General features: G+C 42.8%; 1 protein-coding gene across 8 annotated transcripts in view; it reads left to right on the forward strand.

Moving 5' to 3' along the window:
- Positions 1-2038: 2038 nt before the first annotated feature.
- Positions 2039-15612, forward strand: part of CNOT4 (CCR4-NOT transcription complex subunit 4) — an 80794-nt gene continuing 67220 nt past the window's right edge. For 2 of the 8 annotated variants that reach the window (XM_064451986.1, XM_064451977.1), the window contains exon 1: positions 2039-2430. The gene's annotated coding sequence lies outside the window, so the exon portion shown is untranslated. The remainder of the gene's footprint in view (positions 2431-15612) is intronic. The other 6 variants (XM_064452016.1, XM_064452021.1, XM_064451995.1 and 3 more) reach the window with 5 other exon arrangements.

Here is a 15612-nt window from a genome sequence, read left to right on the forward strand (position 1 = left end):
CTATCACCTTTTTGGTGTTATTTTATATGAATTTGATTAATACATAGCTATATATATGAAGTATATGCTATAGTTGAATCTATATGCAGAGAAGCATGGAATTTCTCACATATATAGGTGTTTATATTCCATTGTATGTTTTGTTTTCAAAGGAACATGCATTTGTGTTCACATGTCAAGATGACTACTGAAAACAGCATTTATTTTTTGCAGACCTGGATCTTGCCTACAGCCAGAAGTGGTAAAGTTAATTCATAGAGCTTTCCTGTTGTGGATATATATCTCTCAATATAAAATTTAATATGCACAAGGTAATGTTAACTTGTTTTAGGAAGGAGAATAAACTACGCCAACACAAGGCACTTTACCGTTAGTGGAACGAGCATATTGTGCGAGGCTGCGCTAGTATAGCACTTCAATCTAAGACACAATAGTAAAGAAATAAAACATGCCACTAAACAAAATAGTAATGCCGGTGCATGCTGTGATGAACACCTCTTTTTCCTAACAACTGCTGAAATAAGTAAAATTCTCAGGTGGGTATTCTCATGGCAAAAGTAGTAATAGCTTGTGCATTGGAGATAACTGGTAATTAAACACCCAGGATGAGGCTGCCTCTTCGGAAAGCTAAGGATGCTGGTGCAGGAGAGTCACTGGAGAGCTCTAACGGCAGTGAGTGAAAGCACTGTTTTTGTCTGCTAGTTGAGGTGATGAGGTCCTTCGTGTGGCATGGGGATTGTAGGAAAAAGGAAGGGAGAGTTGCGGGTTCAGTTTTAACAGGCCTATGGCCCAGGGTGTCTGCAGTAGAATGAGGAGACAGAAGCAATGTGGTTTGTTTGAGTTTCTGACAACAGAAATACAAAAAAAAAAAGAGAAGCCTTTTGGTGGGGAGAGATCCTCTCTTTGTGAATTTGCAGGAAGTTGCTTCTGCCAGTATTACTTAGAGCCCCTATGCATGAAAACAGAATTTGCCTAGATTTTGTAAGTGAAGAGAGAAAACACTGGGGTTTTTTGTGCTTTTTGCTTCTGTTGCAAATGGGAATGGACTTGGAAAATCCTAATAATAACAAAAATCTGTTCAGCAGAGGGGCAGCACCATGTGAGCACCTGTTGCCATGCCACAGCTGTGCTTGGGCAGGCGAGGTGCAGGGCCGGTGAGGGAGGCCTTGGCCAGCTGAAGTTGGGCCTGCCAGGACAGCAGCACAGCGGCCCGGGAACCGCGGGGACGTGGAAGGGGTCTCCGAATTTTGCAACTTCAGAAACAAATGTCTTCATTAGCGAAGCAATCCTGTCACATCAGGCCTTCACGGTTGGACCCGCGGGTCCCCTCCCGGAGGACAGGGCTGGCACGCCGGAGCGATGGCCGCCGCCGGCGGCGGGAGGGGGGTCTGGGGCAGCGCAGGGTCACGACACAGCCCTCCCGGCGGGTGGGGGAAAGGGCAGGCTGTGAGGAGCACTAAAGGTCTTGCACTTAGTGGGAGCCGCGTCCAGTCCCGACCTAAGCGCCGTGACAGCTGTGCTTGCTAAAAGCCGGCTTCTGGGAGGACACCCCCTCCCCCCGCGGTCGTTACAGCCAACAACCGGCAAAGTCGGGGGGGGGGTGTGGGGTGTGGGGGGGGGGGATGGACGGCGGTGCGTGGAGAGACGGGGTCGCTTCGTCCTGGCGGGGGAGAAAAACCCAAAGCAACATTCGTGAGGCGGGGGGAAATAACCAAGCCAGTACTTCAAACCTGCGCAGGTTTAATGGCCAGCAACAGGTGGCTGAAACTGCATCGGGCTGACGGCCGGGGACTTCCCGGAGCGGGGCGCTGGGCGGTGGGTCACCCTTGCCCCTGGAGAGGGGTTAGAATCCCCGGGCTCATCCGGGTGGCGGAAGGGGATTACCCCTGCTCCCGCCGGCCCGGTACCTTACAGCGGTCGCCTGCCCCCGCGCCGCCACCGCCGCCTACAATTCCCGTCACGCCTCGCGCCGTCGCGGCCGTTGCCGTCGCGCTCCGACCCCCCCAGTCCCGCCGTTGCTCCCCGCCCACTGCCGACGGCGCAAGCGCAGGGGAGGCGGCGTCCAGGGCAAGTCTCCCAAATGTAAGATGGTGGCCGGGCTGGCAGCGGAGCGCCCCGAGCTCGGAGATTACCCGTTTCTCGCGTAAAGGTCGTCGTAGCAGCCGCCCGAGCGCCCGGCCGGCCGCCGCTGCAGGTCCCGCCCCAGGAGCGTTGCTGTGGTTTTGTGTGTGTGGTTCCCTCCCCCTCCCCCCCGCTTTTTCTCTCTTTCCTCGCCGCCTCTCTCCTTCCCTCCCCACCCTTCTCCTCCTTCTCTCCTCGCCTCCTTCTCCGCACGCTCACCCACCCACCCACCCGGCCTCCGCCGCGCCGGGCAGCGTGAGGGAGAGCCGCGCACACGCACCGTGGGCCGGGCAGGGAGGAGGAAAGCGGGTGAGTGCGAGCTGAAGGCCGGGCCGGAGAAGGAAGGAGGGAGGGAGGGAGGGAAGGAGAGGCGAGGAGGAGGAGGAGGAGGAGGCGGGGGGGGAGCCGGGCCGCTCTGACTACGAGAGCGCCGAGGCTTCGCTGGGACGGCGCAGGCCTCAGCCCACCCCCCGGTGCCAGCCCTGGCGGCGGGGGGGGGGACGCGCCGGGCCGCCGCCGTGCGCGGAGGACAGCGGGCCGTGTGGGAAGGGTGGGTGGCTTCTCCTGGGGGTCGCCGGGGAAGGGGGCTCCCTCGGTCCGGCGGCCCGGGGGAGGCTGTATCTATTTCCTCCTCGCCGCCCCGGCGCGGTGCGGGGGAGACGCCGGGCCGGGCTGGGCCGCCGGCCGGCCGGGGGCGCGGGGGGACGGTGCCCCCGGAGCAGGTCGCCTCTGCCGGGGGAGGCCGGCGCGGCCGGGCACGGGCAGCGCGGCGTGATTCACTTAGGATTTGCGTGGAAATTTCCTCTCTTCCCTTCTTCCTCCTCCCCGGAGCCGGTCTCCATTTGTTCTTGTGATCTGCACTTTTTTTTTTTTAACCCTGAGAGAGAGGCAAACAGATGGTAAATGGCAGCCTCTTATTTTTGGTGTTATTTTGGACAGTCCGTGTAACCTCCCAAGATTTGTCTGTCGGTAAAATAACCGGTGTGTAACTTTCCATCTCTTACTGGCAAAATACTAGACGCTCTTTCCATTTTGTGCGTTAGCAGAAGCAAATGACAAGGCTGTGTACGGGCTCCCATCGTACTTCCAGTGACGGTCGTACAGCTCTACCTGCCAGTCTAAAAGTGAGCTGCCTGTGCCTTCGTCTGTACAGTAAAAGGGGAGGGAAAATACACTAGATAATTATCTCAAAATGCTTCCTTACCGTACCTGAAAGGATTTAATTGTCTATGGCTTATATATTTGTGTTAATATCGTAATATCAAGTGCATAGTTCATAGGAGAAGCGATTCTCTCTAGAATATATGTTAATGTAAGCAAAACCCATCAGCTAGCTATGGAAACTCTAAGCCTGCAGATGTTAGCTTACTCCTGCCCCAAAGTTCCTGTACATATTTCAACTTGCTGTGTTTTAACTCTGTATTTTTGTAGAGTTTTAAAATGTCTCAACTTGACCATCCCTATACTTCATATTCTTGTAAATGTGATGACTGGCACTGACAGAAGAGAAACTCATACAGAAGATGAATATGTAGAAGAATGAAACTCCTTCTAGGCCCTTTCTTTCCCTGCTTGAAAAAAAAGGAAATACAGGTTTATGAAGAGCCGAGAATAAACTAGGTGTTTGGCTTGAGAGGGTGAATTAGTTTTAGATGGCCTACAAATACTCAAATATATTTCTAGTATCTTAGCATCTCTCTAATAACATAGTGAACTAGAGCATGGTCTAGGATTCAGATGTCTTGTACCTTAGGCTTTTGTGATTCTGTGATAGAGTTTCCATTTCATAAACAAGATAAACACATGCAAGCATTTAGAAATGCTTGGCAATTGAACTTGGCTGAATTGCAAACAAAGTTCGTTCTAGGGGAAAGGATTGTTTTGGAAAGGGGGAATACAATGATAAAATGATCTCTGGTTTTAACTTTCATGTTTTTTCAGGTGCCTCTTTAATAGCTTTTAAAATGATGAGTCTCTTACAGAAAAAAATATGATGAGTGACGGTCAGGAATTCTGCTCTGTTAATTTCTTGGTACCTTTTCTTCAGAAAGTTTAAGAACAGCTATACAGTACCCACTAAATAAAAGGCTTGGGTTAAAGAAGCTGGTGAGAGAATATATACAAATAAGTGGCTTTTGTTTAATTAAAAATATTCATTATAGACAGATACATGTTGTCCTTCATGGCTGTTGTTCAGGAAAGTTAGGATATTATTTGAGTGAAATGTTTTGAAACTAGTCTGACCAAGACTTTAAGTATGGGCCCTGAAGGCTTAACTCTGGCAACTATATATCAAAATTTTGCCTACCTCTTTGAAATAAATGAGATTATTTCAAACAGCAATTACCTGTGCTTACAAAACACTGTCTAAGTGGCTGATCATAGATTGCACCTTATGCCTCGGACAACCGAATTCGTTGTTCTGGTAAGATGAGGCTGATCTATAGGCCTTACCACATGTTGGAAGGAAATTACTTGCTCAGCAAGACCGCTAGGATCAAGGGCTCTTAAACTTTCACGTGGTGAATGGTGTCTTAGGATGCACAAACCACCTTTTGTCCCACTTGCAGTTGTGCAGTATTGCTGAGATAACTTGAGTAAGTGCGTATGTTAGTTGTTGTTAATGTACATTGTGTGTGTATGCAAGGCATAACTTAGCTTGCTTTAATGTCCTGAATGTTTCAGCTCTTTGAAGATGTTGATGCTTTCTTTGCTTTCTACTGTGTATCTTTCTGTGTGCTTTGTCCATTTTTATTGGATGGAAACAGTGTGAGGAGTCAGAGCTCTATGAATAAATAGAGTCCCCATCACTCCAGGCCCCTCTTTTCTGGTTCTTGGAGAATAGTCCAGGAATTTATTCCTTTCAGGAGATTGGTTAACATTTGTTAACATTTTAACAAGTGTAAACACTTATCAGACTTGGAAAATGAAGTATAGCAGCAAATGGTGTGGTATGGCTTGAGATGCTGTTCAGACCTTCTGGTTCTTCCTGTAAGCAAATTGGGAGAGCAACAGAAGTATCCAGCAGAAAATATGAGTATAATGTCTGTAAGTAAAAACATGTATGCGTATTTGCATTAAACTATTTGGATCAGTTAGGCGCATCTTTTCATCAAATTGAGTTTTGTTATGTCATACCAGGAATGCTGATGATATGCTTGGTTTTGTCAGATGACATTTTTCTTGTGCGAGATTGAGAAGGGAACCCTCATTGTTTTCTTACTTCAAAATTTTATCAAGATACTACTAATTTAGTGAACATTCAGAATACATGTTCTTGACTTCTGGCTAGCTGTTATTAGACTGGCTACACCAGCTTAAAGGAAAGAATTAGTGTTTTAACTAGTGATTTCCACATAGTACTAAGATCAGGTAGGTTTTGTGGTGGTTTTTTTTCTTTCCTTCCTCTTGGCTGTTCTGGGAACATGACAACTCCAAGGTATTTCTTGTAGGAGTCTGTCATTTAAATGGAGCTTACAAGTGTTTTCTAAACACACATGTACAAAATAATGCATTCATAAACTACACTGTGCGTGTGCTTTAGCAATTTGAGGAAGCCTGTATCCAAAACCATCAGGAGAGTATAGGCCAAGAGAATGATGCTCCTTCTTGTCCCTTTCTGTGTACCTTGAGCAGAATATGTTAGTGTTAGTTTCATAATCATTAATAATTTGAGTATTTTTATTAGGTACTTTGTGTGTTGCTGGTGTTCAAACTAGGAAAAGGTGGGTTGGGTCAGCATAAGGGGGATTTGTTTTTTATCTTCTAGTCACAGAGTTAAAGGTGGATGTAAGGATGCTACTGAACTTGGTGGAAAGGGAGCTTAGCTCATGGCTGAGGCTTGTGCCCTGAGCAGAGCTGTCTGTTTTTGATCAGGTTCTGTTTTCTTGCATGGGAAGGAGGGAAAACTTCAGCTGTCTGTGAGTGGCTTTCTAACGTACTGTGATCCCAGCATCAATTCTCTTGCTGCTATCTCAAGAAGAATAGATGCCTAATATGAAATGGGTTCCAACTGTCTGCAATATTTGATATCAAGTAACTGTACTTCTACACATCTTTGTTGTGAGATGGAGGGTCCCCTGTTGTAGCACAGATCCTTGGACTGTCCCGTTTTGGTCCTTGGGTGTTTTACTCATCACAGCTTAGCAGTCCTTGATTTCTGGAAGGTAACACTGCAATATCTTCTATTTGATTGCAAGTATTAATAATTAGCACTAGGAATTCAGGGTGATGTGTTTGGTTTTCTTTTCCAAAAGAGGTGAAGTGGATAGAGAAAGAAACTCTGAAAATGACAGCACACTTCCCCTTCTTGACTTTGAACTACTCCTAATGAATTATTCAAATTCTGAACAGAATCATGGGAGCTTTGTAGGAATGACCAAAAAAGTGACAGGAGTGAGAGTGTACTATGGTTTTCAAGTAGTGCTTCATCCCTGGTTTTACTTTGGCACACTTTTAAGCCTTGTTTGTGGTAGACTGCAACCTAATCTTCTGTTTCGGACTACTGAGCGCTAATCTCTTCCTTGCTTAACAGAAGGGGCATTTACTTTTCCCAGTGTGGGTGTTCCTATAGTGGTTTCTTCCATGTAAGATTAGATACAGAAAAATAGTAACTAAAAGGGTAGCAATCTCGCTCGTTGTAGGACAAAATACACTGCATAGGAAGACTTGCTACCAGTTTCCTGGCTTAATGCAGTGGAAAAGTGAGAAGCTGGGCAATTGGTTGTAGGAACACTGAATTCAACAGATGAGATTTATCTGAAAGCAGGCTACATATTGTGTTTTGGTTTAAAGTTTCTATCACTGGTGTAGACTTAATGTGAATCCCGTTTGAATGGTGTGTATATTAAATTGCAAATCCATGGGCTAAGAAACCTAGAGTGTGAAATACTGTACTTGCAGGTGGAGTAATTTTATTACTTCTACACCCATCTCCTATTACATGTTACAATAACTTACCATCTTAAAAAAATTAACAGAACCTGAGTGCAGGAGAGGAAGTAATTCGATTATATTTATATGTGCTTTGGAACTGCCTACCTGAGGGAGTTTAAGTGATAGAAGTTTTGATGGAGGTAATGTCCCAGATAGGTAAGCATGTCGTGGCTGTTGTTCAGGGTTTCTGTTTTGCAGTACAGCCTAGAAACTTAGAAAAATGGGATGGGGAAGGAAGTATGTAGCAGTAATCACTTTCTCAACATATCTAGTATTCAGCTACCTTTTCTTTCTCTACCTTCTCTCCAAATATGATGAGAGAAGATAGGTGTAGCTGTAGCTGTGCTGTCAGTTAAAAACCTAAAGCTTTGCTATGATCTATAGAAGTTACCTTGGGCTCTTGGACATTGCAGAAGGAGAAGCTGTTCCCTCTCTTTGAATAGCTGCTGCTTCATTACAAGTGACTTCTTCCTTTTTTATTGAATGAAATCTAGAATTAGTCTTCAGTATGTCATTCATAAAAAGTGTCCTCTGAGAGCTCCTAAACTAACATAAAATGAAAGGCCAAAACTTGCTAGGTCACAATTAGTGTTTATAGGTCGACTTGCCTGATACTTAATTTGAAGGCATTTCCCCCAATCAGTGTGAACTGTAGGGGTCCCTAAACTGCTGGAGTTATGTTAAAAGCACTGGTCTGAATGAGAGGCCCAGTAGCATTAATCCAATTTGTCTAGGGACTTAATCTTACTGCCATTTGTCATATAACTGCTGCTTCTCTGAAGGAGCCTGCTTGCATGTGCTTCTGTTGGTTGTTTAGCAAGTTGACTCCCTTTTCCTAAGAAGGTAAGCTTTCCTTTTACAAAACTTCATCCTAGGTTAAGTTATAACTGAGGAACCATGTCTGAGAAATTACAGCTTCTTCCCGTCTTTGAAAGCTTCTTTGCTAATCCTTTCATTCAGTAAAGCATATATTTAACATATTAATGTTGTGGTTTCACAGTTAGTGGGAAACTGGTTCTGGAACATCAGGTGGTAAGTCTGAAACTAGAGGATGATCACTGGTTTTCTTTTACATAACTGTTAGTGTGTGGTGAAAATATGGAAGAACAGCTGGGGAGTTTAAGGAAATACCAGCTCTTATACTCATCAAGCTGTCTTCTGCACATGGGTAGTGTCATCTTCTGGCTGGATTAGCTTCATTTTTATTTTGAATAGTAGTTGTAATCATAAGCATGCTTCAAGGTAGGTCCATCTACACGTTTTTACCAGTGTAGTGGTTTCCTGCTCTAATTGAGCCATTAATTTCTTAATTCTTTTGCTTGTGGTCTCATTCCGATTTAACCTTGAGGATCATGATTGCCTGGTGATGGGGCAGTGTCATACCTTGTATGAGAACTATTGCTCTGGTTACTACTGTATAAATACATAGCACAGTGAAACTTGGTAAGAGCCAGCTGTGTTGCGTGACCATATGACTCTCTGACAGTGTTAAGAAAACACTCTACCTCAGGCAGAAACTGCTTAGAATTGGTTCTGTAGGCAACAGTATCTTCTTCTGGGAAATGAGCTAACTGCTGCTGGGTTTGGTAACCAAAAGAGATGACCATACAGCCATCTTTACAAGGAAGCCTGCAGTGGCAGTTTTTTATTTTTTGAGCTTAGTTATATAGAGTATAACTAAAGTGAAGAATCAGAAAACAGGCACTTAAAAGTAAAATGCTTATTCTGTCTCTACTGATAATTAATATCAATTACCATGAGTCTTTTTAAATTCTTTGCACACACAGAGACAGATATATATTAGACTACTGAGTAGAGGTGAAGCAAAATTTGTTTTCAAACAAATGTAATTTGGTAGGATGAGGTGAGAGGCAGGTTCCTTTTGGCACTTGCAGTGCTGTAGTCATCCATGCTTAATAAATGAGCCACTTACTGGTTGAGAGGAGCAACCAGCTGCTCTTTCTGCTGTATTCAGTGTGTGCCAACTCTGAAGCATGATGAAGGTAAATTCCATAGAGGTGCAGTGCAGCATCTTCAGATGGTACCATTTTTTCCCCCCCGAGACTTATAATGGACTCAGGAAAGACCCTGGTCTGTAGAAGTACAAGAAAGTAGATGGACTTGGTGTCACTCTCCAGATTGTGTCTTGTTTTGTGTGTGTGTTTTTTTTAACTAAATGTAAAGCCAGATATTAGAGAGCATCCCCTCAAGCAGAGCTGACATCAGCATGAATGTTTCTGAGGCCTCCTTAATACTGTCTTACCTTTGTACTTTTTTCCTTCTGTTTTTTAAAGAAACTTAAATCTAATAGCCAGTTCTCTTAAGGCAGGCATTTGAATTTCATATTGGTTCTGGTTAGTTAGCATCTCACATGGGCCTAGGCTTCTCTGAAGGAGCTATATTCAGTTGCTCTTGATCAGTGAAAACTCAGAATTGTCTTTGTTATTAGAAAATCAAAGCATTTAAAGGATAAGCTGGGCAAGTGCATTTGCAGTCAACTTCAACTTCTGTGCTTTTTATAGCATATATTTGTCATAGTCTGACAGATTATTTGTTTGGGATTTAATTCAGCCCTTTGTACATATCGAATGACTCTTTAACTTCATCTGCCTGAGTTAATGCAGCTCCATATAGTTGAGGTAGCAGTAGAAAGAATTTGTCTAAAACCAATACTACACATAGTGCTTAAGTTTGTGGAAGCCAATGCACTGCTTTTGAGTATTTTACTAGATTGCTTCTTTTTAGAATACTGAATTAGCTTCACCTTTCTGCCCTGCCTTTTTAGAAAATGACCTGGAAGATTATTTCCCCAGGACACTACTTAATGTTCTCCCATTCCTTTTTTTTTTTCTTCTTTTAAGACAATTACTTTGTATGTGACTGTCTCTAGAATTTGTTTACTACAGCATATAGGTTATCTTCAAGCAGTTACACATTCTGTTCCCCATTGAGATAAAGGTACTTCCCTGAATGCAGGTCCTGATCTTTCTCAATTTCATTTAGTAACAAATATGTATTTCCCTGAAAAGTAGAAGCAGAAGGTTGTAGCTTGTGTACGAGATACATGGGAATTGGGATTTACGATGTGAGTGAATACTGCACAAAACAATTACCTCTCTGGATTTCTAGCAAGCGTGTGGAGTGATATAAAGATTCTTCCATCCTCTGAAGTTTTCCCGTGCTTCAAGGTTAAATGTTTGTACTCTGGTTTGCTTTTTGAAATAAAAGTCAATTTTTTTGCAGATACTAAATGGATGTCTACAGTAGTGCTGCAGCTTATTTTGACCAGTTTTAGACTTGAGTGTGTTTAAGTGGTTATACTTTGTTCTTGTTAATCTGTGAATCTGTAAAATTTTCTAGTGTTTATCCTGTTGGGGGACGCAACCTTCACTAGAAGGCAGTGATATAAGAGTCTTATCTGGAGTCTTTAAATTCCTGTGTTTTGGTATAATAAATATCAATTTCTGAATAATTCAAGGTTATCCCTAATTTCTGCCCCAAAGAAATGGAGTTTACTTCCTTGTAATGTAACTTTTACCCTTGGGACAGTCTTGTGATTGTAGTTTCCACCTTTATCTTAATTTGCTTGGATTTTAGAATTTCTTATCCTTATTTCTGTCTGATAAAATTGAACCATAATCAGTAATTTATGAGAGTTGTTGCCTTGTAGATCTGTTACGAAGAAAATCTTGTTGGCTAAAGAATGCTGAATTAAGTGTAATCTTCCACCTTCTGAAAGGTATATTTTATAGAAAACTACAGTGTATGCTGTAGTAGCAGAAAGGCTGGGAATGGAGTGGCTACTTCTGAAGTGACTTTCACCCTATAATTCCTAATATTTCTCCTTCTTGTCCCAGCAGTGCCTTCAGGGTGTCTAAGATTCTGAAGCCCAACCCAGAAAAAAGTGAAGGTGGGGGAGAGATTTAGGGTGTTTTGTTCTGTTTTCCAGTTCTGCATTTGTGGGGTGGTGTGTTGTTGTGTCTTTTTTGTTCTTTTCCCTCAGAACATAAAATTCTAAGTATTCTCTTCAGAAACCAACAATAATCCCAAAGTGTGACTGTGACATGGTAGACATTTGTACTATTTTCTGTTGACTCGGATGTCGGTGAATCTCTTTGAAGCAGCATCCTGCTCTTGTCTGTCCCAAGCAGAGGATGTCCTAAGCACAGTATTTGTATTTTCCATAATTAAACTGAACTCTGAGTCAATATTTTGCTTCAGCCAATAGAACTGATAGATCATTGGGTTTAGTTGATGTTGCATTTTAATTAGATGTACTTTGTGTTTTATCCAACTGTTTCCTAAATTGCTAAAATAGATACTTCATTGTCTTGAACTGTATGTGTTACAGAATTCCAGATTTTAGAGAAGCTTCATTCTTTGCCATTTTCAGCATAAAACAAGAAATAGGCCAGAGGCCTAATTTCCACCTGCTTCCTGATAGTGCCACAAATCTGGACAAGGGATGTGTGCTGTATTTGCGGTCAGCTTTACCTTCCAGATATACATCAAGAAAGTTGAAATGCTTTGCTTATATTTTCCATCAGGCTTTGCAGTTACTAGCCGTAGGGGCTAATGCTTTAGCTGCTTGTGCAGTCTTGATAAATTCTAAGTGTGTGTATACCTCAGTGTAGCTGTTATGTCCCTTTAAAGTAGAAATGGGCTCTCATCTATTAAACTTCTATTGTAACTCTACAGTTCCACTGTACCACATGGTTTTACACATGAAGACTGTTAGATTGTGCAATGGCAGTCTTTATGCTAGGGAATGGTTTTAATAGAACTTAAATTTTTGCACCTAATATTGTAAATGTAGGCTTGGTTCTCTTGTTCAAGCACATTCTGTAATTTCAGTATAGTTGATAGATTATTCCATTGGGTAAAGTTTACTACCTAAATGCTTGTAGGATCAGGGCCTTAATTTCTAGTATTTTGTTTGTCTGCCTTGAGCACTGCCTAAATGCAATTAAGTTCTAATGCATTGCTGTGTTGCCCTAGGTTTAAAATGGAAAGTAGAAGCAAGTTCGTAGAATGGTTTGGGTTGGAAGTGACCTTAAAGATCATCTAGTCCAACCCCCTTGCCATGGGCAGGAACACCTTCCACTAGGTGAGGTTGCTCAAAGCCTTATCCAACCTGGTCTTGAACACTTCAGGAATGGGGCATCCACAACTTCTCTGGGCAACCTCTTGCGGTGTCTCACCACCCTCACAATAAAGAATTTGTTCCTAATATCTAATCTAAATCTACCCTCTTTCAGTTTAAAACTGTTATCCCTTGTGCTATCACTACACTCCCTGATAAAGAGGCCCTCCCCATCTTTCCTGTAGGCCCCTTTTAAGTACTGGAAGGCTGCTATAAAGTCTCCCTGGAACTTTCTCTCTCTAGGCTAAACAACCCCAACTCTCTCAGCCTGTCCTCATAGGGGAGGTGCACCAGCCCCCTGGTGATCTTTGGACCTCTGGACCTGCTTGATCTTTGGATCTTTTCGATCTTTGGTCCTCTGGACCTGCTCGAGCAGTTCCATGTCAGTCTTACACTGGGAGCCCCACTTAGTTACTCAAGTAATGTTATCTCCAAATTAAGCGTTCATTTGCCTGTGGCTTAAACTGGCTTGGCTGCTTCTCTGTGGTGAGAGGCAAGCATCGTCACTTTTTGAAAAAGTCAGGTTTGCTTTCTTTTGCTCTCCTGTGGCTGTAAAGTTACTAAGAGTGTGAATGGCTGAGAGTGAATCTCGGGGCAGTGACTGCTGTTTTCCAAGTTTCGGGACCAGGTTGAAGAGACTGACCAAATCCTCCTCCTGCTGTGCGATTCTGTGTTAGCTTCTCAAGGATTCTGAAGATTTTTTTTAAGTAGGCACAAAGATTGAATTTATTTGTAGGTATTTCTTTAAAAATGAGGCTGGATGAGGAGTATAGGCCTTTCTCTGATATATTTGCTCCCCTTCAGCTAGGAATAAAAGAAAAGCTATGGGTTTTTCAGAAATATGGAGGTCTGTAGGAAAGATTCCTTTTTTTCTGTTAAGGAAGCATCACTGCTGCTTCCAGTTTCTGTAGCACCATCACCCCACTTCTTCCCCCTACATGCCCCCTCCCTGGCCCGGCTACCTTTCTTTTGAGAAAAAAGGGGTGACACATATCAACCGCTGCCAGCAGGTCTGAAGTAAATCTTTAGATAGATCTTTTCTCCTTCACTCCTTCCCCTCCTGTCTCTGGGATTCATTGACTGTCTAGTCATGACATGGATTTTTCCAGTAGCTAACAATTCCAGATGTTACTTGCTTCACTAAAGAGCAAGTGTGTGTGTCTGAAGAGCTGATACTGTCCTGAAATACCTTGCCATTAGCCTGATAAGTAACTTCGTAGGACTGGACAGAGGATTGGGAGAACTGATACAGGAACTTTTGCTTGTAATTGTCAGTGAGGTGTTGTACCTTACCATAAATTTACTTGAGATGCTGTAGTGCTTGTGGCTTCTCTGTTAATGTCTTTCACTTTTTTATAACGACTTAATGGTTTAGACAGCAGCCCTAGTGATGTACTCTTATTCTCCTTCCTGAGATATTTCTGATCTACGTACTTTGAGGGTTCCCCCCTTCCCCTTCAGTTCTGGACATCTTCTTCCCATGTATCCAAGCGTGTGTGTATGTATAAAAGCCTGTAAAACTTCTGTTCTACCCTGCAGAACTGTCATTCAGCTGTGCAGTGTTTTTTAAGTTCTTCCATAACTCTAATTCTAGTTTAGAAACAGTGTTACAGGCTGAACAGGACATGCTGTCTCGTTAGAGTTGAGGTATGCCCTAGAAAGGGATTATAGTGAGCCTGGAAAGACAGTGTACAACTCATTTCAATTTCAGCTTGTAGTAGAACAGGTTTTCGCATGAGGTCTTAGCTTCTGCTGTTCTATCTGGGGAAGTGCAGGGTTGAAGAACAAAAGCCACTTGGAATCAAAACTTTACATTGAATTGGAAGACTTCAAGCCTAGCAGATGCATATGAGAAGTTAGTTTGCTAAAATTCTGTCGGTTGTTAGGGAAATGAGTCTTCACCCTGTAGAAGAGAAGGCTTTGGGAAATGGGGGAACTAATAGTAACCTTCTGGTACCTATGGGTAGGCTATCGAGAATACCGAGCCAGGCTCTTTATAGCAGTGTGTGGAAGGCAGGCAAGAGACAGCAGGTCTGCATTAAAATAACTGCGTTTAAGAACATGTTTCACCATGGAGTGGGACAATCATTGGGACATGTGAAAGAGGTTGTACAGTGTCTTGGATGTCCTTGGATGTTTTGATGCCCAGCTGGGTAAAGTCCTGAGTAATCTAGAGTAATCTTGCTGACCTTGCTTTGAGCAGTAGCTTAACTAGAGAACCCTATGGATTCTTTCCAACCAGAATTATTCTATGATTCTGTAGCAAAAAAAAAAAAAGTAAAAATCCTCAACTTCACAAATACGAAGTTGTCCCTGTTAGAGCTTGAAACTAGGTATCAGTAATGGGCCTATATTAAAAGCCTTAATGTAGTTAGTGTGGCTTCAGTGGAAAAGCCAGAAGGTTTTTAAACTTACAGGTATTCCTTAATGTAAATACTGAAGCTTATGAATGTAATACAGAAGACTGCTGAGCCTCTTGCACTGTCAGAGGATGTTTGTTTGTTTCCTTAAAGTTTGGCCTGGTTGCTTAAAAAACCAGTGATGAAATTCTCAGAAGTGGAAGAACTTTTCCATACACTGTCCATGGTACTGCAGGTGCAGGCGTTGCCCTTCCACAGAGGTAGTCAGTCTGAGAATGTGTTGGAATAAAAGTGGTTTAGTATTGAAGTTGTGGTAGGCTGTGTGTATGGTGGGGTTTTTGTGGGTGTTTTTCTTCCTCACTCTCCTGTAAGGTTTCTTCTTTTCATTTGTCCTTTGGGCTAGATAATTCTCTTCAAAGCCTCAGGAGTAGTAACAGCACTGTATGTGGCTAAATGCTTGTTCCTGTAGTTGTCTCTGAAAAGTAGGAGAGACAGACTTCACTTCTGTTGGCTAAAAAGCACAATTTTATAGTAGAAAATCCAGAATAATTTCTTCAACTTGTAACTGCAAGTACGCTATAATTTTTCTCATGGCTTAAAGTAATAATTTTCTGCTCAAATTAAGACCTTTGAGGTAGCTTCCTAGTGATAGCAGGATTATCAATAGAGTCCCAAATGAAGATAAAATTAGGTGTTGGAACATCATTATGGTGGTTCACAGCCTCTGCAGTGTCCCCTGGGACAGTGCAGGCAATGAAGACAATCTGGTCCTAGAACCCAAAACTTATGTTCTTCATCTTTGCAATGTACCTATGGATAGTGTCCGTTACCCTACATATTCTAGGTTTTGCAGGTATTCTTTCTCAAGCTTGGGAATCTAGTTTGGGTAATTAAAAAAGCATTTTTAAACTAACCCTTTGTTATGTTGATATTGTTGTTAGATGAAAGCTAAAGGACACATAATTTTTCAGTACCTTATTACTTGTTTCTTTTAAAAATACAACACTGGACAATAATTCCCACTCTTCTGACTCTTACATATGAAGACTTGTG

The sequence above is a fragment of the Phalacrocorax carbo genome, chromosome 1 (genome assembly GCF_963921805.1).
Source record: "Phalacrocorax carbo chromosome 1, bPhaCar2.1, whole genome shotgun sequence".
Classification (NCBI taxonomy): domain Eukaryota; kingdom Metazoa; phylum Chordata; class Aves; order Suliformes; family Phalacrocoracidae; genus Phalacrocorax; species Phalacrocorax carbo.